Source organism: Amblyomma maculatum, chromosome 1 (assembly GCF_055883805.1).
Source record: "Amblyomma maculatum isolate TAMU_Amacu chromosome 1, ASM5588380v1, whole genome shotgun sequence".
Lineage (NCBI taxonomy): Eukaryota > Metazoa > Arthropoda > Arachnida > Ixodida > Ixodidae > Amblyomma > Amblyomma maculatum.
Window position 1 is genome coordinate 152,634,116 of NC_139344.1, and position 24,265 is coordinate 152,658,380.

Here is a 24,265-nt window from a genome sequence, read left to right on the forward strand (position 1 = left end):
TGGCAGAAACACTGGATGGGAGACAAGTAGACGTTTGAAACGAATAGGAGGCTTTAAAATAGACCTGGGAACTCGGTCAAACGCAACTTTTTAAGGCGAAAGCCTTACTAGTCGCATTAAGCGAAAATCTTTCCAGCGGTTTTGTTGTTGCTATACTGTTGGCATTGTCAGCAAACACATAACGGTGTAGTCAACGACATCACTAACATAGCTCCACGTGGAGCGAGATTTCTCCTCTTCCGTATTAAAATTGACACAATCGTTCTTCAGACATATGTACCATCATATGTATGCCTTAATCGCCTTAGGACACCACGTGACCTAGCGCAGCAGGCGTCGTAAGAGGAGGAGGAGTGCAGAGGGCGTTGTCAGAAAAGGACAGAGGTCATATCGCGCTACCGGTCACGTGGTGGTACGTGCGGCAGGAAGAGGCGTGCACGGAAGCGGCCGTCGCGGCAGCGCATCACGTGACGCAGCTTTCACCTTCGTATATGTTAAGTGGTCCTGTGTGTATCTGCTTAAATCTTTTTTTTTTCCGCGAGTGCGCAGAGTAGGGTGAGTACGAGACGGACTAAAGAACTGACAAAACCTGTAGGATGAGCAGGTGTACAGATACATTGCGCAACAATCGCACGGTGAATCCTGCGCAAATGTAGGCTATGCACCAACCCGTTGCCAAGGAGAACCCGTCCCACGGAGAAATGTGGAGACAGCCAGGTGACTTTCATCAGCCTCGCGTTCTTCTTGTAAGGCTCCCGTGTCCGGCCGTGCGAATCGAAGTCAGCGCCGAGACGAGCAACGGACGCGAGTCCGTTACGCCTCGGGGAGCACGGTCCCCGCTCGTTCACTTCTCTCGGCGTTACGTCCGTCCGGATTCCTTCCGCCGAGTCAAGCGCAGTGGATGACGAGTCCGGTGAAGCTCCCTGTGTGATGGTGTACGTGTCCACGAGTATATTAAAGCAAGTACAGGTTTCTCCTGCAATTATGTTCGCCGAGACGTCATGTGCATTATGTGCACAGACGCGAGAACAGGGCATTTCGCGCTTGTAGAGGTCACAAGACATCGTGTCTGTGCGTATAGGCAGCGTATGAATACCAGGGAAATGTGTGCGTCGGTTACCGCAGCAACTCTCAGCGACAGGACGGGCTCGACGCTCGGCTTTCTGAAGAAGCTAGAAACAACGCACGATGTGAGCACGCAAGATATATACATGAATGTATGATAAAGCAGACGCGGCTCTGGCTGTCGTCGCTTTTACGCAACGACACACTACATGTGCAGCGTCGTTTCGTCACTCGGCGCGAGCGCGAGCCTCTCGAAAAGCTTGTGCGCGCTGTGGATAGATGCACTTGAATTTAGAGCCTCCAAAGTGCCTTCGCTGTCTGTGATTCGTTCCATTTCTGCAAGGTTGTCTCAGGCACATTACGCCACTCTGCGTTTTGCGCCGTTCGAGCAGACGTGGCGTTCGGCAGAGGCACTGGGTCGGCAATGTGTTTCACTAAACGGCGCTCTCCATGTTACCAATTTTTGGTACCTCACCAACCGATCTTTTATCCTTCGCCTGACATAGGAACTTGCTTTAAATCGATTTGAGATAGCAATGACCGGAAATATGCCGCTCTTTTAATTGTTCCCCCTGGGAAACCGTCGAGATTACCAGAATCGCGAAGCTTCTGAAATTCATTACTGTTTGCACAGCGTGCCAGTGCAATCAAAAGTGCACGAGTAGTGTGGCGATCGCTCTCTGAAAACAGAGGTCAGTTGCTCTGAGACGTAATACCGAGACTGCGCAGTGACTATAGGTATAGCCGTGCTGATAAGCCAGTCTGCCGATACGAATCCCGGTATGTTACAGCCAGGCTGCAGAGTCCACGTCCAACCACTGGATCTTCAGCAAGAGATAACTCTTATATAAAACTGGGTCATCAAATCATCGCCTGTAGCAGCTCTCGGTTCGCTCCGCAACTTTGCTGAGCTGCCGCTGGACAAAAACGGTCCACAAGGCCGAACAAACTTCCCCGTAAGCTCGAACAGCGTACAATGTAAACCTTGGGGCTTGCCTGGGGAGCCCAAAGCTGATCTGTATAACCCGTGAGAGGTACTTTCAATGCGACGTTGTGTACCTTGGACAGGACCGATTTGAACTGAATGACCTTCGTGGAAGTGTCTTTGAAATGCGCAAGGACATATGCATGATCACCAACTGCGAATGTCATTTTTTAAAGGAATATCATTTCCTAAAAAAATGCAATTCACCCTCTGTTCACATCATATCATCATTAACTTTATTTCAACTTCAAAGTAACTTGCTGTGTCCTCTGCAGACCTGAACAAGCAAAATCACGGCCTGTCAACGACAATCAATACAAGATTCTTTTTTAAAGAAAACAGGGCTTAAAGATATGCAAATAAGCTTGACAAGGCCCAAGAACCATGACAATCTGTACGTAAAAATTACAGCACTATTACTTTATTCCATATGAAAATAAGGCAACAAATGACGCAAAGAAATAAAGAGCAGAAAATAAAATCAATAAAACTTACAGTTTTGACATAAAATAGTACGTCAACGTAGAAACAATTTTAACACAAAGCAATATTTGATTCACTACAGTTGCTCAGGGCAAACAAAAAATAATAAATTTAGTGACCAAATCCCTTAAGCGGATCAAATCCAGCCGCACGCAACATGTTTAATCGTTCCAGCACAGTTGAGAATAATGATTGAATGTATGCATACGTGCACATGATACTGAAACAAGATATTTTTCTTAATTTTTCGTTTGTTGTTCCCGGATATTTTCGTTTAACTCTTCGGGACAAATTAATATTGTCATTAGATCTGAAAAAAATATTTATAAGCTGCAGTGATCCTGTAATCAGTGAAGAAAAACACGGACAATACGTTATAATTATAAAAAAAAAAAAGCTCTTCGGTTCGATGGCAGGAAAACACGCCCGCAACATAACGTAATGCTTCCTCTGCAATATGTCTAATTTATATAAATTGGTTACCCCTGAGAGGAGGCTTAATGAAAGCAAAATATTATATGACCTACAATAGCAATATGGGCTACAGAACAGGTGCGTTCTTTAGAAAGTCCAAAATAGATATTTGTATTGTAATGTATAGTACGCGAGCTACGTACAGCAAGGGTACATTGACAGTCTCTGTAAACTTTTGTATCAGTCTTCTTGCGTTCATACCGGTGAGGCTACTAGTAATGAGACCGAAACGAAACTCTTTTACTGGACGAAGTTGCTCAGAGAAACGTGAAGTAGAAAAGGGACTTGGTGACGATAGCATTAACCAAGGCTGTCAGTACTCGCTGTAGTATACCCTTTCTCTCGTACGTGCTTCATTAAGCACAACAGAACACATCGCAGATAGCCCGCTCGCATTTCACGAATACAACCGACCACAGGAGCTAATTTTGCGTCCGTGATCGTAACACTCAGTGAAAGAACCGGCTACATCGCTCGAACACAAACTGGACTGGACCACCCGCTCGGCGAAGCGAAACAGAACAGAAAAATGCGACTGTGTCAAATAAACAAAACAGAAAGATTACAAGCATTAACCACAACAAACCACCTTCGCGCAATTACTGTCCTCGCAAAAAAGCGTCGGCCCCACGATTCGAACGAAACAAGGCGCTGCTGTACACAACACAGCCAAGGTCTCAGTGAAGCAAACAGAAACAAAAAAAAAGTCAGCGTCACAGTCTATTAGCGCATATAATAGGCTTCAAGTGGGCTACGTGCGCCCCTTTCGGGCTGTCGCCGCTTGCGAGGAAGCCGCAGCATCGTGACGCCCCTAGACAACTTTGTAGCCCAGTTCACTGAGTCCTCGAAGAAAGCTGCACGTTACTAAGTCACCATGTAGCGCTTTTTTTGCACCCAGCTGTTCGCACCAAAAGAAGAACACGAGGCTCGTATTCATTCTCGTGTTGTCGCGGTGTTGGTGCAGGAAACCGCGGTCTAAATGACGAAAGTTTGATGCGCATTTGGAAGCACGGCAAAACACGGCTTGCGGTGTTTAAAGGCCAAAAGCTGCACATATTGACTATGCGGGACACCGTAGCGAAAGACACCGGTTTGAATTTCGACCAGCTGGGGCCATTTGACGTCCACCGACATCGCACAGAAGATGGGCGTTTTTGCATTTCGCCCCTGCCGCAATATGCGCCGCCGCGGTAGGAATTCTGCACGCCCCCTTGGGGTTCTCAACCCTTGGCCTACATTGGCTGACACAACCTGCTTAAATGCAGAAGGTTGCCCTATTAGGCCGGGTTATACAATTTTCGCGTATATTCGCATCGTTGCGCACGATGATTTCTTGCCCGTTCGAGCTGAAAATTAGAGTCGTTTTCTGGACAAGGACAAATTGAATGGTAAAATTTGACGCGTAATGTATGTTAGCTGCCTCGACTGCAAAAACGGGAAATTTTGGAGCAGTGCATTTCTCAACATAAAGCCTGAGACGCAAGACTTGACAGAGCAGACAGCAAGGCATGGTAAAAAAAAGAAAAAAAAAGAACAGAAAGAATAAGCGCTGTACAACCACGATCAAAAATACGCGGCCCATAGCTTCAGCCGCCAGAGCGGCAGCGGGTCCGCATCCTGTCAATCGCGCCAGAGCTGCGAGGTATGCATTGCGACGACTGGTTTCTTCTTCGCTTTCGCGCGTGCATGTCACGCTCTTGATAAATTTAGAGCACGGCGTCCAGCTGCTTCACAGCCAACGCTCAGTACGTATGAGGGCGCCTCCACCTCGCCTCGATTAGCTCGCGGTCGGAGTAAATTAAGTTGACGGCTAGCATGCAGTTCACCGCTGTCGCCTCGATTGACACTGCCCTTACGCGGGCGCCTCGCTCCAGTCTGCGCGGTTCAGCCGTGCGTGATAGCATCGGGGTACGATGTGCGGGTTTTCAAGAAATAATTAGAACAAAGGGATGCCATGGTAAGCCGCCGGTGTATGGCGCTGACGAAATCCCATCTTGTTTCTGTTCACGTATTGTTATATTCTGATGCAGACGATGCAATCCCTTTTATTGCGAAAGAAATACTACGAAGGCCAAAGCGAGACATCGGGTGGCCGCAGCTACGCCGTGAAGAGGCGTAACTACGGTCTCCTCGTGGAAAAAATCAGCCTGGCATGACATTTGAATTCACGTTACCTCTATGCCACGGGCAGGGAGGGTGATATCAGAATCAGCCTGCCAGAACCATTTGCTTTCTCGTTACCCCTACGACACGCAGGCACGTCCATACGGCTTGGTTGAAGCGGGACTTTATATGTGGGCTGGTAGCTTACGCTCTCGCGTCATACCCTTAAAGGATGAGCTTAAGTGTCCCCAATAATGTAGCCTCTTACACTGATAGGGCGGGATAGGGGAATAATGTAGCAGACAAAAGAAGCTTCCGCCGTTGCTTTGACAATTCAACTAGGGTTAACCAGAGCTAAACCACAACAATTTTTTTTTATTTTGCAGTTCATCCTGAATCACGTGACAGTTCTTTGTCACGTGGCCCCGGTGTGGAGTCATAACTTGTCATTCTGAACAATCTGAAACTTCTTATGACTTAGTCCTGATATCCCATTAGTGTGAAGTTATATACTATAACTCATATGGTGGCACATAAGACAATTTTCATCTTATTTTCTTCCACATGATATATCATGACATCAAATGACTAATCATGATTCCTCAACTTGCTTTAACGTGTTATGGCTGAGTATTACGCTATACAACTTAGCATTCCACTTCTAACGATGATGTATGACTGGTTAAACGACATACTCCTTCCTACGACGTCATGTCCTCTTTTGGGGCGACGACCTTCTGCCAAACATTCTGCGGGCACTTCCGACGACTACTTTTCCTTCTCGCAAGATATATAAAGCTTTTGCCGAATAATTTGTAACTGTGCTTCCCATTAAATGTACGGATTTTTTTTATTATTATTTTTTTTTTTTTTGCGCACGAGATAAAGGCACAGCTGCGCACACGAATGCAATGCGCGCGTCAACATGAAGAGGGAACTCTGTACGATCGGGCACATCTCATCAGGTGCCTCGATGGCCCAACGCTATTGAGGTTCTCCAACCTCCCATACGTATACGCGCCACGCGCATAGTACGCTTAGCCGAATGGCCGAAAGCGTGCCTACCGGAGCCGTTCTCAGCATGTGGGAGAGAAGCGATGCCAGGAGGAGCCAGTGCTGCACGGCGTTCAAAGGTACGCTTAGCTACGCGCAACATGCGAAGCAGTATGCGCGCACTGGAGAGCCCCCTTTCGTACCCACCCTTACCTGCCAAACAGCTGCACACCGCACTTGAATTTTATCAAGCTCTTGGCCTGCATGCAGGAGAGCCAGGGAGACACCTGTCGCCACGATGCATACTCTCGCAGAGACCGCGAGACCGCGCCAGCGCCGCGGTTTCGGCCTCGCAGCCACTCCGGCGGACGAAGCCATGGGTCGCGTATCTTTGACCGCAATTGTAAATCATATAAGGTGCCTTAATCCATGTACTCTAGAGTTCCTCTCATGCGTAGCCCGGTAGCAACAGGAAGTGCCATTTTCATATAAGTGTCATTTCCCACTTTCAAAACATTAGACGGCTTTTCTTTGCCAGAGATGCAGGCAGTTAATGTCGCTATCCATTTATTCTTGCGTGAAGAGCCGGTGAGCCGCATCAATTCCGCGCCATCACTGTTGCGAGGTCTCAGCATTTTCGCATTACGAACGAGATTGACAGCAAATACCTTTCGCGTGTCGATGCGAAAATTTTCCCCATTCTGCCCTTACACCATTGTTTGAGGTATGACTGCAATCAGAGCCAGAATTTGGCTGCAAGATACATGACCACGTAAATTAACTGCTATGGCTCTCGACTTCTCCTCTGATCTCCCCTCCCAGCCAAAAAATGTTTTCGCCGAAGTCGCGCGTGCACGAACACGCACAATGACCAACTATAACAGCCCTTAGTTGTTTACGCTGTTCGGCAACATTTCACTGCAAGTTCAAATTTTTCTAAGTAGCGTGACATGGACAAAGCGGCGCTGCAAGCCATTTCCATAAGTACTACGCGCTGGCATTTTCCACAACTATCCCGACGTGGGAACGGATGCAAGAGCCCTTTCAGCATGATGCCTATGCAACAGTTTCCATATCCATCGTTGCGAAAACCTCAAGTTTTACCGTCCCACAATGTCGTTTCAATGTACTGGAAGAATTCGCTGAGATCGTACAGGCCAAAGCTCAAACGCAGAATTAGCAAGCTGCACCATACAGTTATGCAGAGCATAGCAAGTAAAAAAAAAAATAAAAAAATACTGTCCTTTTGCGAGCACACATAGCTGCAAACCATGTTGATGTGCGCGGCTTTGTTCAACTAAGGGCAATCGAAACACAGTTTGACACTCCATTTGCAGCACTGTATAGCACATTCTGAATGACAGGCTTCGCATTATTATTACTTTTTTTTTTTTCCGCTGTCTTCGTCTCCGCGGCCGCCTGCTTTCGTTTCGTCCCCTTCATTCTGTCACGCAGCTGTTGCCCTAGTTGCCGTCCTTTCGTCACGGCCGCAGCCACTCGTGCTCTCCGCGCACGTAGTGCATCAGTAGGAGGCGCGATTCAGTTACATACGGAACGTGACGGCTTCATTAGCGCAAAACGAGTGGTTAGAAAGCGGGCAAGTTTGTGCTTCGAGATGGCGATGCAGTGACCGAGCGAAATGACGCGCTTAGGCGCGCTGCTTCTGAAGAAGTCCTTCCGATTCCACAGCGTTTCTCACGGCGGTGGAGCGGGAGAAAATATTCGCGCCGGGATACGAGAGCGGAAAACACACACACACACACACACACACACACACACACACACACACACACACACACACACACACACACACACACACACACACACACACACACACACACACACACACACACACACACACACACACACACACACACACACACACACACACACACACACACACACACACACACACACACACACACACACACACACACACACACACACACACGCACACGCACACGCACACGCACACGCACACGCACACGCACACACGCACACGCACACGCACACACACACGCACACGCACACGCACACGCACACACGCACACGCACACACACACGCGCGCGCACACGCACACGCACACGCACACGCACACGCACACACGCACACGCACACGCACACACACACGCGCGCGCGAAACTCCGCTTCAAAAAGTGACCGAATTTTGTACGCATTTTTCGGGTGTCTATGAATTATCGCACCATTTGGAAGCGTTCAATACAGGCTTTTTGCTATTGCCGCCATTGCCTTTTGAAAATCAAATTTTTCTCTCCTTTTTTTCCATCTTAATTAACTATTTGGCTGTTACCTAATAATTTTTGTCGCTGCGAGTCCAACTAATTTTATTTTCCATAATAGTTGTGCATTTATACACAATCAGAAAAATTGGAATTTAGACGCAGTTTCTTTTAATGGCCGCGGGTGCCGTCACCATTTGTAAACACCCCAATTTTGACCAATAAAACCGGCGTTTTTTTATACATGGGCCCTATGGCAAGTTTCGGAACTGGTAGTATTGAGGAGCTCTGCTCGCGGCAAGCTGCACGAACGCCAATCAAAATCTGTATTCAGCTAACGCTTTCCTCCAAAACAATTTTCGCTTTGATGCAGGTAATGGTTGTAGGGCTACTTGGAGTATTTCAACACGGTGTGGAGAACGATTCCATCTTGGTTGCAGCAAAATCATGGAGCACAACGTTTACGTTTTACGACCATGGCCGCTTGGGAACAAGCACGTGCGCGACAACGTGAGCAGAGGCTTTAGGCGGCGGGAAATACAGTTGTGAAACAACGCGGCGAATGACGTAACCGCGGAAAACATTTATCGAAGAGTTTTGTAACCCCGCTACCCGGCAAAGACAACATAATTTTCCAGCGCTTGAAGTTTTAAACTCCCGTCGACATTGCGATTAAAGTGCGCTACGGATCAATCAAAACACGTCATTATGCAAAGTGCGCGTTTCCTACAGCGCCAACACGACCTTTTCCAGCAGCCGCAATGGGATCGTATGTGATCGCGGTTGGAAGTCCAGCCCACTCTGGTCGATGGCACACGTGATATACTGCCCTCATCAATAAAATGCCGCGGACATACACTGTCACTTCGTTTAACAATTTCAATTTTTAAAGCGCGAAGACAGGACAAGAGAGAGGACAGAACACAGCGCTGTGTTTTGTCCTCCTCTCTCTTGTCCTGTCTTTCACGCGGCAACTGCGGAAGATCGTCACCGACTCGCCCAACAACTTGCTTTGTGCGCTTTTCACAGACTAAAACCAGCTTTTCACTATTTGGTAGATAAAAGAACGTAAGATTTGGAGTTCTGCGAACATTGCTATTGAGCGATAAGGCAGCCCAGGCACTGCAGAAGAGTTCGAGAAAGTGAAATCTCCTTTCTGTAAAGTGGATAGTCAGAGCCGAAAAATAATGGTTCGGTACGGTTCGGTTTGCGGAGTTTAATTCTCCAAAGCGACCGAGACTATAAGAGACGCCGCCGGGGAGGACTCCGGGAATTCAGACTCCCTGGGGCTCTTTATCACACACTGACGTCGCACAGCACAAGGGCGTCTTGCCTTTTGCCACTGCACCACCACAGCGGGGCGCAAAATAATGGAAACAAATGTACATACATGCACACAAACATACATATGCATATCTGTGTGTGTGTGTGTGTGTGTGTGTGTGTGTGTGTGTGTGTGTGTGCGTGTGTGTGTGTGTGTGTGTGTGTGCGTGCGTGTGTGTGTGTGTGTGTGTGTGTGTGTGTGTGTGTGTGTGTGTGTGTGTGTGTGTGTGTGTGTGTGTGTGTGTGTGTGTGTGTGTGTGTGTGTGTGTGTGTGTGTGTGTGTGTGTGTGTGTGTGTGTGTGTGTGTGTGTGTGTGTGTGTGTGTGTGTGTGTGTGTGTGTGTGTGTGTGTGTGTGTGTGTGTGTGTGTGTGTGTGTGTGTGTGTGTGTGTGTGTGTGTGTGTGTGTGTGTGTGTGTTTCCGGCGTGTTACAGACATCCGTGCAAGAAAAAAAATAAGTACTTTGTGCATGAGTTATAGTAATTCAGTTGCAAATAATTTATTTTCAAGCTTTAGCCACCTTGCAGTTCGTCCTTGTTATTTCGTGAGCCAGATATTTTATCGGAGCTTTATAAACTACATCGGAGTTCTACACTCTGTTGGCCACTGGTATTACGCCAGCGTTGAGAGATTGTGGGTGAAAAATCAAAATTATGTCCAAAATCATAGCACTGAAGTAACTTCACAAAACGTTCTTCCTTCGAGTACCGCTCAAGATCAACGCGACTTGAGGGCTCTGAAGTGCTTTTTCAGAACCGGGGGACAAAAAAAAAAAAAAAAAAAAAGAGAGAGTTAAGCGAGAAGCAGAAGTGTCTACGATTACATCATTTCCACCCACTCTGGGGCGCATTGAAGCGAAAAAGCGGAGACTTCCAAAGAGCCGTGCAACCGTGCGTGCGTTCAACAACACACCCACAGTTGCACCGGATGCGCATCCTTTGCAATGGAAAACGCTCGCGCTTCAACCGCTTTAGAGCATTCTTTGGTCGTGTGGGGAAATGCGCGTGGCCTGCAAAAGCAGCCAGCCACGGGCCGACGGAAAGCGGCAATCAAGCTTGCCGTGCGAGGGTGCCCTCTGGGAACAGCGGCGGGAAACGGGGGATTTCGAAAAAGAGAAGCAAGAAAGAAAGAAGCGGCATTCCCAGCGGATTGCCGTGTGACAGGAAGCGTTGCTGAAAACGCGGAGCCCGCAGCGAAAGCAAATATTATTAAGCCGTGGAAGAACGAATCGAACCGTTTCCTGCGATTACCCGGAGGGGAACCTCGTGCCCTGAATGCCTTTCATTCGCGGGTATGCGTGGAAAGGAAACATTTCGCGGGCGATCCAGCGGGACGTGCCCGTAATGCGAAGGGAAATTCGTCTTTTTTAAACAATTGATTTGGCGTGCTGCGGGGTTGTCTTCAACTGTGCGTAGTTTGCAAAGGGCAGCTATAGACATTCTTAGAAAGCATCCCTGGGCGAAAAATACACTACGAGTGTACGCGCAGAGGCTGCAGTAGCCTCGGAGAAATAATTCTTGAAAGCTTCAAGCCTCAACTGACGTTAGATCAGTGTCATTTTACGCGTTAATAGCGAACAGAAATAACTAAAGGTTAGCTATGTCCCTTAACGCACGGAAAAACGCAGTTTGCCAGAACATGTGCATAACCGTGTTGGCACACATATATTTTGGTGACATTTGTTGCATCTCGACGGGCTTTACAATGTCTTGACGGGGTGAAATAGGAGCAGTAAGAAAGCACAGTCGTGAGAAAGTTCGTCTCGAACACACGAGCAGGCCACCGCGGAGCGAGGGTGCCAAATTTTAAACAGACCACGCGCTGCAGGAAAAGTGGCTGCACTCGGGCGCCGCGGAATGGAAAAGCTAGCATAGAAGCGGCAAAATCCCGAGCAGTGTGCAGGGCTGCTGAGCTAAGGTTTATTTATTCTGCTGCGCACCACTTCAGCGCTCCAGACAAGTTTGCTCGCCAAGCCATTTTGCACTTCTCTAGACGTATAGGTCGGGAGGGCTTTTGTATCGGGCAGAAAAGTCTCCAGGATGCGCAGCCATGAATCGGGCTCCATCTCTGCGTCATCCGTCGGCCCGAAATTTTGCTTTCCAGAGAGCGCATTGGTGGTGCACGCATCTCTTTCCTTCTGTCAGGGGTACCTAGCCCGTTGTGTCGCGAGACGGTGTAGGCAGGACAATTTATTTTACACAGCCCAGACATAGCATCTGTCAAGGGTACCGGTCCGACAGTATCGACGTGGCGGCATTTTGTCCCTTCATATTGATGCTAGTAGCGACGCGCTGGCTTTCAGAATGCACTCATGAAGTCCAGCTTATCTGATTGCAGAGGCAGATGCGAACCCAATAAGTAGAGCAGTGTGCGCCTAACGAACACCGGGTCTCCGCGCAAGAAAGCCAATAGAGCAGAAAGAAGCCACACAGGCGCGGCTGGAATAGGCAACCTGCAGTGCCGAAGCAGCATATGTGGGCTCCCTAGTCCGGACGGGGATCGCGCGTTGTAGCCATTTCTCGCCTATGAAACCAGGGTCGTTGATTTAAAAATGCTCTATTTGAGAGACTGCGCCCTTCGGTCTGTTTTTCACGATGTGGCGTCTGATGAGAGTTGTTAAATGAGCGGGAGCTTTCAAGCGAAAGGAAATTAGCAAGACGCTTAAGATTTGCCTTAGGAGTAGACGCGATAGCGGCTTTAACGTCACCTTTTCATTCTGCGATTTCTAAAAAAGATTCTTCTCGAATTTATTTCAGTATTTAATTTAATTTTACTGCAGCGTTATCACACATCCCAAAGATACGCTATTATTAAGTATTACGCGTCTCACCACGTTCAATAGGTGCCCGTTTAACACGCCTCTGACACGACAAATTTATGAAATTCCGTACTTTTTCCCAGCACGTTTTTCTCAATTCTAAGCTACGACGACAACGACTAGTTTTCGACCGAACGAGATGTGTACGCTGTCACGTAGGAGTTGTAGGAGTTCAAGGTCTATCTGCTGAGCTGCTATCACATTCCTTACCATTTCAAATGCCGTGCACGCTTCACCATGGTGCTGGGAGTGCGGACGGACATATATGCTCGCAATATATCGTTTAATTCACTAACACTTGCTCGTGATGCATGCAGTCTTTAATAGGCGACTAAATCCCTATATTTCTCAATTTTCTTGCCCCTGCCGAGTTCTAGACATGAAAATCAACCTGATTTTTACCTACATGTAGTCTTTTTTTTTTATTTTTCTAAAATAGAGTTTGTCAGTACAACGAGCTAACGGCACCGCATGGAAAGTAAAAGCTATTGCCGACCGATTTCTGGCAGTGCTTCTCAGTTTGTTATACGAGAAAAACTAATCCATGAAAGCAACCATGTTCCTTGTCCCCAAGTTTAAAACGAAAACTAGGAGACCCGTTTTTATCAATCATTGCTCTGCAGTCACACAAAAACACTTCTCGCGCCATAGTTCACAGATCCAATCTAAACTACCACAGTGGAGTAAGAGTTTCTCAGTTCAAAGAAACAAAACAAGTTTTTGTGAGATTTAGCACACGAAATGGTTTCCCATAAAATCACAAAGTGGTGCAAATTAAACTAAACAACGCTAGTGAGCCAATATGAATTAATGATTCTACGTGTCTCAAGATAAAGGCATATAGTATACAACGATACGCAAAATTTGACAGTCAGCAGCGTTAGACTGCATTTCATGCAATAGTCGTGATTTAGGCTGAGAGCAACCGTCGGAAGCATTCTGGTTGTAACTCGAGAAACTCTAGCCTACTTCATGGTTACGTGGTGCTTCTTGTAGCAGTCATGTCAGTGAGAAACTCAGCTGAAAGAATAACATATATGTTGCAAATAGGCTACTAGTATCACTAATACGGTATGATGCCCTTCTGACGCACATTCATATGTGTAAGGCACAAAATATTGCATTGCTTAAGCCGTAAAATATGCAAATCCCAACAGCCTGAGCCTCCTCTTACATTTCAACTAATTCTCTTCGTCGCACTCAGCAAATTAAAAAAAAAAATGTAGAAGTATAACACTGTAAACATGGAAAGTAACTTAAAACTCCAGATAGCGCAAAATCGGGAAGCACAGGTGCAGGCGGAGAGTCGGCACCAGGTGTTACTAGAGAGCGAGCAGTTAGTGACTGACATCAGAGATGGACTTATCCACTACAGTGCTCAAGAGAAAGCAACTGATATCGAAGAGAAGCAAAGTTGTTTGCACCGTGTCCATCGGAATGTCCGGAAGACGTGCGTGAATAGCCAATTCTCTGCTCCTAGAACAAAAAAGAAAAATATTCATTCCCTCCCGTGAATGCGGAGAGGAGGGAGGTGCTGTCGCAATGCAGCAAATCCGCGGAAAACAGCTGCCGAACGCGAACGTCCAGCAAGGCCAGGCGTAACAAAGGGTTGCAAAATTCGCGACAAGCTGTGCCAACCACGTCGATCGGCGCTGTTTTCCGCGTCTTTGTGGGCTTACAAAACAAACCCAGGCCTCGTGCTGTTTATGCCACAGCGCTGCGTGACGCCACAGAGAAGCTGGAATGGGGCAAGCGCGCCGGCTGCTTCACCGGCTTTGTAGGAGTGAGAAAAGGCCAGGTTGCTACAAACAGGGACTCCGGAACTATTTTTTCTTCGTTGAGGGGTAACACTTCGAGATTGTTGTGTTACTTCTTTGTTACCTTATTTAAATATACAGAACCTGATACCTGTATGTTTTTGCACAGTTGGAAAAAGCGCTTGTTAATAGAAAGTCGGGCGGCTTTATAAAGATGTTCACACGAGAAGTGATCGGCTGAAATAAAAAGGTTTGCTAAAGCTAGCTACTCCGATTCTGCTCATCGTGCTTGTAGGGCCGCGCCCGAGGATAATCACTTGCAGGTGCGCGTCTCTGCACGGCGCCGCCACCCGCCTGTCTGCTTCTGGTATTGTAGAAGTTTGGTTTTGGTTTGGTTTTGTGGGGTTTTACGTCCCAAAGCAACTTAGGCTATGAGAGACGCCGTAGTGGAGGACTCCGGAAATTTCGACCACCAAGTGGTCCCCCTTCTACAAGCGTGCCGCGGGTGGGGAGAGCCGACCGGACCGTCGGCGCCGGATTTGCGGGACCGTTTTAGCCCGAAGGTCATTCATGGGAACATGCGTAGCGGAACGTGCTGCCGGGTGCTCGCATGTATGGCACCCTTCGTACTGGCCGGTAGCGAGCACCCAAATGACCCTTCGGCTTTTTTTTTTTTCACTGCGACTTTGAACAGTGCGAAAGGAAGTCTCGTTTATCCTGTCTGCAGATGCTACAAAAGAGCGCCCGAAGAAGCACTCAGGAGATTACTCGGGTATTGTACTCAGAGCGGGCAAGCCAGAAGCTCCCCTTTAATCCAGCGCCAGGCCTTCAGCATGGCGGCTGGTTAATCTTTCCCTTTCCATGTCGTTGCTCGTAGTGGTAAACACGGGCGGCGCGGGGAAATGCACTGTGGAAAGGATTCAGCCAGCAGCCGCAGCGTGGATGGGGCGGCGGTGTGCGGGAGACAAGTGGGAAGAAAGACTCCCGAGAGGAGAGGGTTCGACACCCTCAGGGAAAGAGTTTCGCTGTGCTTTGTTTGTTGTAATTTGTATTCTAGTGGGGCCCTGGGTTAGAGGCTAAGGCCAACCCATGGGGCTGTGCCCATCTAGCATATTTCCTTATTGGACAGTTGATGTGTGGGGCTGGCCTCTGAAAATGACCACCCCTATTTCTTTGTTTTGTGAAGGTGTAAATCGAGACGTGATCCAAGAGAGCTCAGTCCAGTCTGAGCTGGGGCTCCATGCGTAGGCACATAACGCGGCTGTTCTTAGGCTCCAAATGGTTAGGTCGAAGAGTAAAGTAGCGGACTGTTCTTTTTGTAAATTCATTTCAAGTTCCAGTTTTACTCTGTATATATATGTCATGCTGTAAATATATGCTCTACAATCATCACGTTCAAGTACGCCTCCTGGTCTTCCCTACGCCGAACTACATAACAGGAAGGGTTTAAAGAACCTTCCGAAAAGGAACGAACGACATAAACTCTACTGTGCTCATGAGTGGAGGTCAGTCAATTAACTTCCATTACAAGTGATTGGTTTAGGATTTCTCAAACGAAATGCTCTACGACTGGCAACGAAGCCAACTATTTCATATACTCTGTGGTCTGCATTTAAATGTGCTATATAATTTAAGCATTTGTCAGAAATCTGATCTTAGTGCAAGAAGTTGGAGAGTGGGCGTACGCTGCCTTTTCTTGAGAAATGTTAAGAGAGCGACCGGCCGTCATGCTCGCCTTTTCAAGAATCCCTGGGTACAAAGGGCTTGACATTGGTTAAAGAAAAGAAAAACATGAATTGTTTGTGAACGGACTGGTGGTAAGCGATGGTTTTCAGCAGAAATGGTGCCACCGAGCGGACCCTGTTTCTGGTTGTGTTTAAATTTTAAAACGCCGAATAATATGCGGCTTTCCGCCCACACCGCCCTCAGCATCGAAGTGACGTGAGAATTAAGCGCACTTTCTCAGACAGACCCTGGTTACAAGCTTAGAGAACAACGGTGGCAATTTTTCTCCAAACGAATGATCGCGTCAAACGATTTTGCTATGCCAGAGGATACGAAATTGCACACTTGAAAAGTTTTACACAGTTGAATGTGTGTGCTAACAAGCCGTTTTTTTTTTAACTATAACTGGCTTTCAGTTTGATGCGAGTTATGTCAAAAATAAGAAAGAAAATATAATAACAACTTTTAAATTAATCACTATTTTACAAATATCGTCACCAACAAACTATAGTGAGGAAGTCCCGGCGAGCTTTCCTGGACATCAGCTACTATATATCGTCGTCTGTTCGCTTCTGGTAGCGAACGCCCTGTAACTTAATAGGGATGCTTTAAACTTAAGAAAACTTTAAACTTTAAGAAAACTTTAAACTTTAAGAAAAGTAGAGGGTTTCGAGAGATTTTGCGGGAACGTGGCGATTACCGTGGCCCGCTCTTTCTCGTCGCTGCGAAACTTGACATATAAAATGTGTTCTGCGCTCACGCCCACTATACTTTCGACGGCCGTAGGAAATCGACGGGGTGCAGTAAACGTCAGAAATTCTCCGACTTATTTTGTACTTGTTTAGAGTGTTGAGCGCCAGTAGCAGGCGGCGACAGCTGAGATAAAAAAAAAAAAAAAAGCGTTTGTCCAGACTTCCTGCTTGTGGCAGGAAGCCAGCGGTTACAATATGAATACAGAATGATTAATTTATAAAGCAGTACTTACCAATTAGCTTGTTAATAACTCATAAGGTCATTCTAATGATTTTCACCTGCCTCAACACGGATTCCCTTGCGGCCTATCCTGCGAAATAGTTAACTATAGTTGACCATGATTTGCAGGTGGATGCCGAATTCCTGATCATAACATTTCGGCTGGCTCAGCTTTCCTGTTTTACGCGAACGCCTCTAACGGAGTCCTCAAAAACGCTCGCTGTTAAAAGTTTCTTGGTTGAACCTGCGCCCTGACTTATTGTAGTAGATAAACGAAACTCTGACTAACTCTACCGAATTTAAGCTAATATCAAGACTCTAGGTTCATTTCAGTCACATCAAGAGTCCCCCAAGGATAGCCATTATCCCGTTCTCTCTTCAATATATATGTCAACGACGTCCGCATATATGTCTCTAGCATCTGTATGCTTGTCCATGAATTCGTTACCAACAACACACTTACTAATCCCTCCGATCAACCAGCTTTAAAAAAACTAACTGTTGCACAGGACTGGACAAACTTAAGGCTCGCGTAACTTAGCCTCGTAATAAATGTCAACTCGGGGGGCATTTAACCCACAGACGTATAGCCGTCTTCTGGTCTTTTATGTAGAACTGACACAGTATTGTAAATTTCTATGCGTAATTTCATTCAGTGACCTAACCTGGAAGTCTCATCTTCCGCTAAAAGAAGTCTTGGATTCTTAAAACATAATTAATCTAACATTACTCGCGTACAAGTAATTCGTCCGATCTCAGCTGGAATAAGCTTCTGTGATTTTGAGCCACAATTAAATACGTGTATCTAACGAATTAATCACAATTAGTGCCCATTTGAGCCACTATACTCTGTTTCACAAGCTGTTTGAAAAGTAAGGGCGACCTCGGCTAACCATTATGGCATGCACACATATGATTATGCTCCTGTCGACCGCGGTGTAAGGAAGTGGCAGTCCTCTGTCACGCAGTGCGCGTAGTCTTGAATGGCACAGATCAGCCTTACTTTTCGCAGTGCTGCAGGCGGCTTGCGCAACGGATCGTAGATGCATTCGTATCATTCGTAGTGTCAGCATATCAATGTTATAATCAGAGTCCAACTTACAAACCGTGATTTAACTGCCGCCGTCAAATCGGCAGCATCTCGTAACTTTTATTCGCTGCTCAGCTCATATCATCCGTCCAGCACCAATCCTCCAGCTCGCATTTCACTCCGCATTAGCCACTGCCTTTACATTACCCAGCCACGTGCGCACATTGCAATGTCCGCCACATTATTCCTTTCCTGGTGCGCCTCGAACCGGAACGACCTTCCATACGATGGCACTGCAAACAGCCGCGCATTCACATTTTTGAAGTGTATAGCGGCCATAATTAACAGCGAAAAACGTGGGCTTAAAATATTTTTGCTTTTGTATTTTACTTGTTTCACTCATGTTACCGTTTTCCTTATGTAATACCCCCAATACCGGTAATAGCGGACACCGAGGGGTAGGGAAAGTAGGTGCTCGCTATGACATACATGAGGACCAATACTGGAGGCCTTTAAGACAATGAAGTGAAGAAGAGAAGGTTGTAGGAATAGCATGCAATCGATTTTGTAAAGCTACATTTCAGCGCTTTTTCTCAAGTTTTTGCAGGCCATGGAAACCCTGAAGACAGCAGAACGTATCTCAAAGCTCTTTGGTTTTGAACAGAAAGAGCCTATGCATGCAAAACATATCTCTAGAAGGACCCTGGTATGCGAATATGATACGCAGTGCATTGAACGCGTATTGAAGGAAATCGGAATAGAATAATACACAAGCATGCTAATTCTTTACAAAGCGCACTTCGTTTGAAAGAAGAATTAAACGTTGTGAAGCGCGGCCATTGCATCTATCGGCTGCCAACGACGATGTGCCTCTGCATTAATTCGGGTCACGTACACATCTTTAACAGGAAGAGATTCTCCAATGCATTAAGGGCTTTCGCACATTCACATACTGCATGATTCCGCTGAAGCAGGACGATGGAGGCTGGGAGTGAGTTTGAGTGCTTGGGATTAGCAGCAAAACACCCAGTTAGCAAGACTACGAGTACGACTTCCATAAGGAAAACTTGGGCTCACTCTTGCTATAAACACAGAAATGGCACGAGCGGTGCAGATAATCATATACGTCCTTAATTGGTCTCCAAGCGGATTGTGGTCTCATCGTTTAGGGCGCTCAGGTCAGAAGAACGGCATGAAATACACACTCCAACGCATCCCGTAATCTGGGGTGCCTGACATGTAGGTCCTAATACTATTTCGCACTTTAGCGGCAGGAGTGAGCTGCTGCTGTGGAGACACTTTCTAGGCTCAAACCCTGCGTGGAATTTTGCGCAACTGACGCTAAAGGAGCGACGAAGCTTGTCCGAGGTTTCGCCACGTGTCAAAACACCGGTAGAGCACAAACGTACTGGACGTTTTGCTGAAAATAGGTTTTGACCTTCCTTGTCTGGCTTTACTAAATGCGATTGAGACTGGACTGCATAAGGAGCTGTTCACGTCCCTGGTATTATCCAAGCGTTTTTTTTTTTTTTTTTTTTTGAGCCATTAAGCTGTCTCTATTCGGCCATAGCTATAATTAAACGAACTGTATTTTGCGTTTAACCTTCGCGGACTCGGTCGTAGAGAAGAGAGGACCAGCTCTGTTTTTCAGCTTGTGTGCATCAAGCTGTAGCGATACGACGGGTGACACAGTCTACAGCAGGGCAAGAGTGGTGACAGCGCTACCGAGGGCATCACTGCTGTGACACAAGGCTGTCCGAGGGCGGCGTTTGAATTGAGCTGCAGGTGCGCTTCACGCATCGATGCAGCTGTTACGCACGTACGTCATGCACCGAGCGTGGCTCTTTTAATTTAGCTCTTGTCCTTTCGTCTAGTCTCTCAATAGCGCGTTCTGGTGAACAACGCCGTCAATTTGAAGTGTCAGTTGAGCCACTCGAAATATAATGTGAAAACAGCATAACATTCGTTTCTCATTTTTCTTTCATTGAGCTTTATTTTCTTCCGTAAAAGGTAAATTAATTAAGCTAAGGCGAGCTTGAGAACCAAGTTTGTCTGATCTCGACTTTACCGTTATCAGCGGCAAGTCTGCCCAGACATCATTAATAGCTTACTTTGTTTATCGTTCGCGAGTCGGACGCAGGGAGAGCATCCGTCGAAGGGCGATGTTAGTGGTAATTTTTTTTTTTCATTGATTCTATGCACAGAAATAAAAAAAAAGTGAGGGGGGCGGGGGGACAAAATGTTCAGCACGGACTCCACTTTCGAAAAACAATTTTCTGATCCTCACAGCTACAAGTGTGACAGATACTGCGCCTTTCCCTTCCTGTGAACCAATTATTATTATTATTATTACGCGTAGCGTTCCGTCCCCGCCCCTGAAATCCTACGGAAGCTCCCACTTCTCTCACCTCTCAGACATGTTCGCCGAAGGTTGTGCAGACTGTTCCCAATGCAGGACTTATACGGAAGCATAACCGCTACACAACGACGCAAAGCCAACTCCGTGAAAACCAATGCATCTCTTGTCTGCTCAGAGCCGACACGTAGCTCAGCCATCTTCATCATACATGGAAGAAAAACAAATTGCACGAACGCTGTTTTAGAGCGCAGGCTCTTTGCCGCCCGTTCCTGGGTTTCGCTTCGGCTTCGTAACTAGCTCCGCCCCCCTTTCAGCCCCCAGCTCAGCACCCCTCTTCCTGCGCTGCTTAATTGCCTTCTTCATTTCTCCGACCACAAAGCTTCTTTCATGACAGCCAAGAGCAGTTAGTGGAGTGTTTCTTGAAGGAATACGTGTGAAAAATTAAAAAAAAGAGAAAAGTTGTCTGTAATTGTACATGCGGATCTTGCTCGAAATATTTGCCTCAATCTATCGAAAAGGTAACAGCTGATCAGTTGCGCTCAAATTTCGCATCAGGAAGTAACGTAATCGTCAACATTTTTTTTTTGTGCAACTCTGCTTTAAGGCCAATGTACTATATATCTAACGGTACATTCACCGGCCGCGGGCTTTTAAAAGCAACACACAAGCCATAATTGAGTACTGAGGCTCTGGACTGCTGGAACGGCTGGACTTCCTCGTTTCTTCTTTTACGTAGAATTTCCCATGATGGCGTAAGAGGGAGAAAAGGAACACGCAGAAACAGTTCTCTCCACGACAAGCAAACTAAGACGCAATGACGCTGCTGCTACCCAGGTGTTAGAAGCACCCGTCAAGGAGCGAACACGCCTTACGCTGCGGTTATTCAGTAAACAGGTCTGCTTATTCTCAGTGAACACAGTTCACTAAGGACTTCCTGAGACGTCGCAAAACGACTACCTTGTCACCTTGTAAACCGGCGTAAAACGCAGAGGTAAAATAGACAAAAAATAGGCATTTTGCGCAGTAATTCCTTTATATTCTTTGGCGAAATTTCACTGCACACATTGGCGTAACATCGATTCCCTGCACTGATACAACCACGAAAAAAAAAAATATAACTAGACGAGGATAGCAACAAAAAAGAGCTATCTTTATATGAATCGTTCTGGCAGATCGAATCTATAGCAAAACAGGCCTCGTTATTAATAACTGCACGGAGATCTTAATTGTTCACATTTTTCATCGCCTTTGCGTAGCACCTTCCATGATCCCCTGCACAATAAAAGGAGAAACGTTGCCACTGGCTCAGCCGCATAGGTTAATGACTATCTAAGCTTTCATTACATCACGACAAGCGCTTCTTTCACGAACTACTGGAGCGCCGAAGGTTGAGTCAAATTACGGAAGACAGAGCGTGACCAGTGGAACCTTGGCGTGCATCACTGAGCTCGACGACAGCCCCTTTGCAAAGTTCCAGGAACATTCACGCAGACGCCAATCGCGCATGTTTTAACGCTGTCGGCGGTATGAGCTTGCGCATGCTCTCCTGGTATAGCCGATGCCACTTCTCTCCATGGGCTACCTGCGATGAAGTTTGCCGCGTCGAACGCGCAGCCTGTAGCGAGAGGAACAAGCAGTCTTATCGATGAATATGCGCGCTCTGTAGACGCCGCGAGTCACCTGCTTCAGCTACGTCGATAAAAGCCAGGCAAAGGATCACGTCACGAGCACATACGAACGTCTCCACCGTGAGATCCTCTAAATGGTTCGATTTGGCGTTTTCAACGGCCCAGGAGGCTAACGGCACCTGCTTTGAGGCACCCGCAGAATTTTAGTGTCGTCTGGGCACTGCTAGTTGGCTATATTCCGGACCAGCTTGGCGCCGCGCCTGGCCTGTCGGCAGGTTTGACAAGGTTCTGAAATGCTCACTTTAGGCGTAGCCAAACTGCATTAGAATTCCCTTCGCAGCCTATACTTTCGCGGCAAGCTGCAAAGAAAAAAAAAAAAAAAACATGACCTAGTTTCAGCGCACACCGGTGGATATGTACCGCCCGCTTAGAAACAGAAACAAGCAAGTAACAGGCCCATGTCACAACAGTAGAGGATGACCTGGTGGTTTGGGTCAGCGGACGTGAAAATTATTATATGCACATATCGAGTCGAGTCATACGGGGGCGAACCGCGCAGATGCAATTAACGTAACTGTCAAGTCCATTATATTCTCGTCTGTTTCCTCTTTTTCGCTTCTGCTATCTTCGGGGCTCCTTACTTTGGTAAACTTAAGAAGAAAGCTATGGCAGACTGGAGGGTCCGCAGAGATAAATAAACAAGAATCGGAACAATGAAGAAGGTATCTATATTATGACATCGATCACGATAAGGTCAGCGTGAATATTGCGGCCTTTCCCATTCTTTGGAAGCGTAGTTCTCATTATTGTTAGCATGTAAAGAACGTAAGCACCACCGCCAGTTTTACACACAGCATAGTTCAGCGTCCGCTACGGCGGCGAGGAGACAGCGTTATAGGCACCAAGATAAAGTTCAAGGCGCGCGGGAGGCGGTTTGCCTTGAATGCAGCGTCGCGGTTCATTGGCTTTACCAGCATACGTGACACGCGTTCGTGGATTGCTTTGCGTAGATTTATGCTCGTGCTAGCACACTATCACGATACTTTAACGCACTTTACCTTCTACGTAAGTTCATGGCGGAGCCTCTTCTGAAAATCTCGAACGATGTGTTTTCTGCCGTAGCTAACAAATTCATAAATGCGGAAGCATCAGCGAAAGCAAAACAAAATAAAAATCACCCCCTCCGACAGCATGAGTGCTGGAGTTGACTGTTATGTTGGTGAACAGCTATGCCATCATTAGTTATGTTGGAATAACTGTTCACTTAAAATAACTCATCCGCCGGCAGCCGCAAACGCACGTATAGAACAACGACGATAGACAGTAAGCTTATGGGAATATGTGAAGCTAAAAGCCTGAACGTCTCAGCCCTTGGCAATGTTAGCTTCGACGTAGTAACACCACAGCAGCTGCATGTGTCACGTTAAATCACATTCTGCCTCGCGGTATCTCCAGTGCTTCAAAACAAAGCAGCTACCCCCCCCCCCCCCCCCTCCCCCTTCTTTTTTGCTTACTTTACGGCAATAGCCTTCATTACCGTGAAAAGTCTCGAAAATAGTTCAAAGAGAACTTAAGAACGCATTCTCTGAGCGTCAGTTTTTATCAATCCTTTCTTGCATCATGTCAATACATAATGCATTTTACACCGGTCAAAAAGCTACACATATTACATAGAGTTTGCTTTAGTTTTTCAAACCCAGTGAAGAAGAAAGGAAACGGCATATTACATCACAGCCTAAAAAGTAACCCCTTCGAAAAGTAGTCGAAGCTGGTTCGACCTCTCGCGCAACAGGTGGGCGCAGCGCAGTGGCTGTAGGCGTTACGAATTTTAAGCGTTTTGATTCATTTCATATTCTGAGTCCTATGCTGTCTTAGTAAAGAACAGCTTCGATGAGATAGCAATCAATGAGGTCACTGAGATGCTCAACTCTACTAGGCATAATAAACCCTGAATATAACCTCCTTATTGCAACCACGCGCATCCTGAGGGCAGGAAGAACTACCGAAACAACAGGACCGGCCGGCGTTCGCGGCAGCTCGAGGAAACATAACAGCGCATAGGACCCTTGGAATGAAACACGCTCCGGTCACGGCGTTTCCCACGGACACCTGCGCTCCAGGCCGTCGCACACCGGCAGCGCGGTGCACTGCCTACCACACGCACTGCTAGACGGACCCGGAAAACGTGTGCGCATAGCGGCAGCAGCACGGGGCCCGCGGGGAACGCCGTTCTCGAAGGGGCGCGCGCACGCGTACCGGCGAGCGCCTCGGCGGCCGGAAGGCCAAGGCAGCCAAGGCGCGCGCTGACGG

The 24,265-nt window shown here is 47.1% G+C and overlaps 1 protein-coding gene and 1 long non-coding RNA gene across 10 annotated transcripts in view; one reads left to right on the forward strand and one right to left on the reverse strand.

The window, feature by feature from the left end:
* The window catches only part of LOC146204634 (inactive dipeptidyl peptidase 10-like), a 272,165-nt gene that overhangs the window by 171,513 nt on the left and 76,387 nt on the right, over nucleotides 1–24,265 (reverse strand). The window lies entirely within an intron of this gene.
* LOC146204635 (uncharacterized) overlaps nucleotides 1–24,265 on the forward strand; it is a 142,740-nt gene that overhangs the window by 65,832 nt on the left and 52,643 nt on the right. The gene's annotated exons all lie outside the window — the stretch shown is intronic.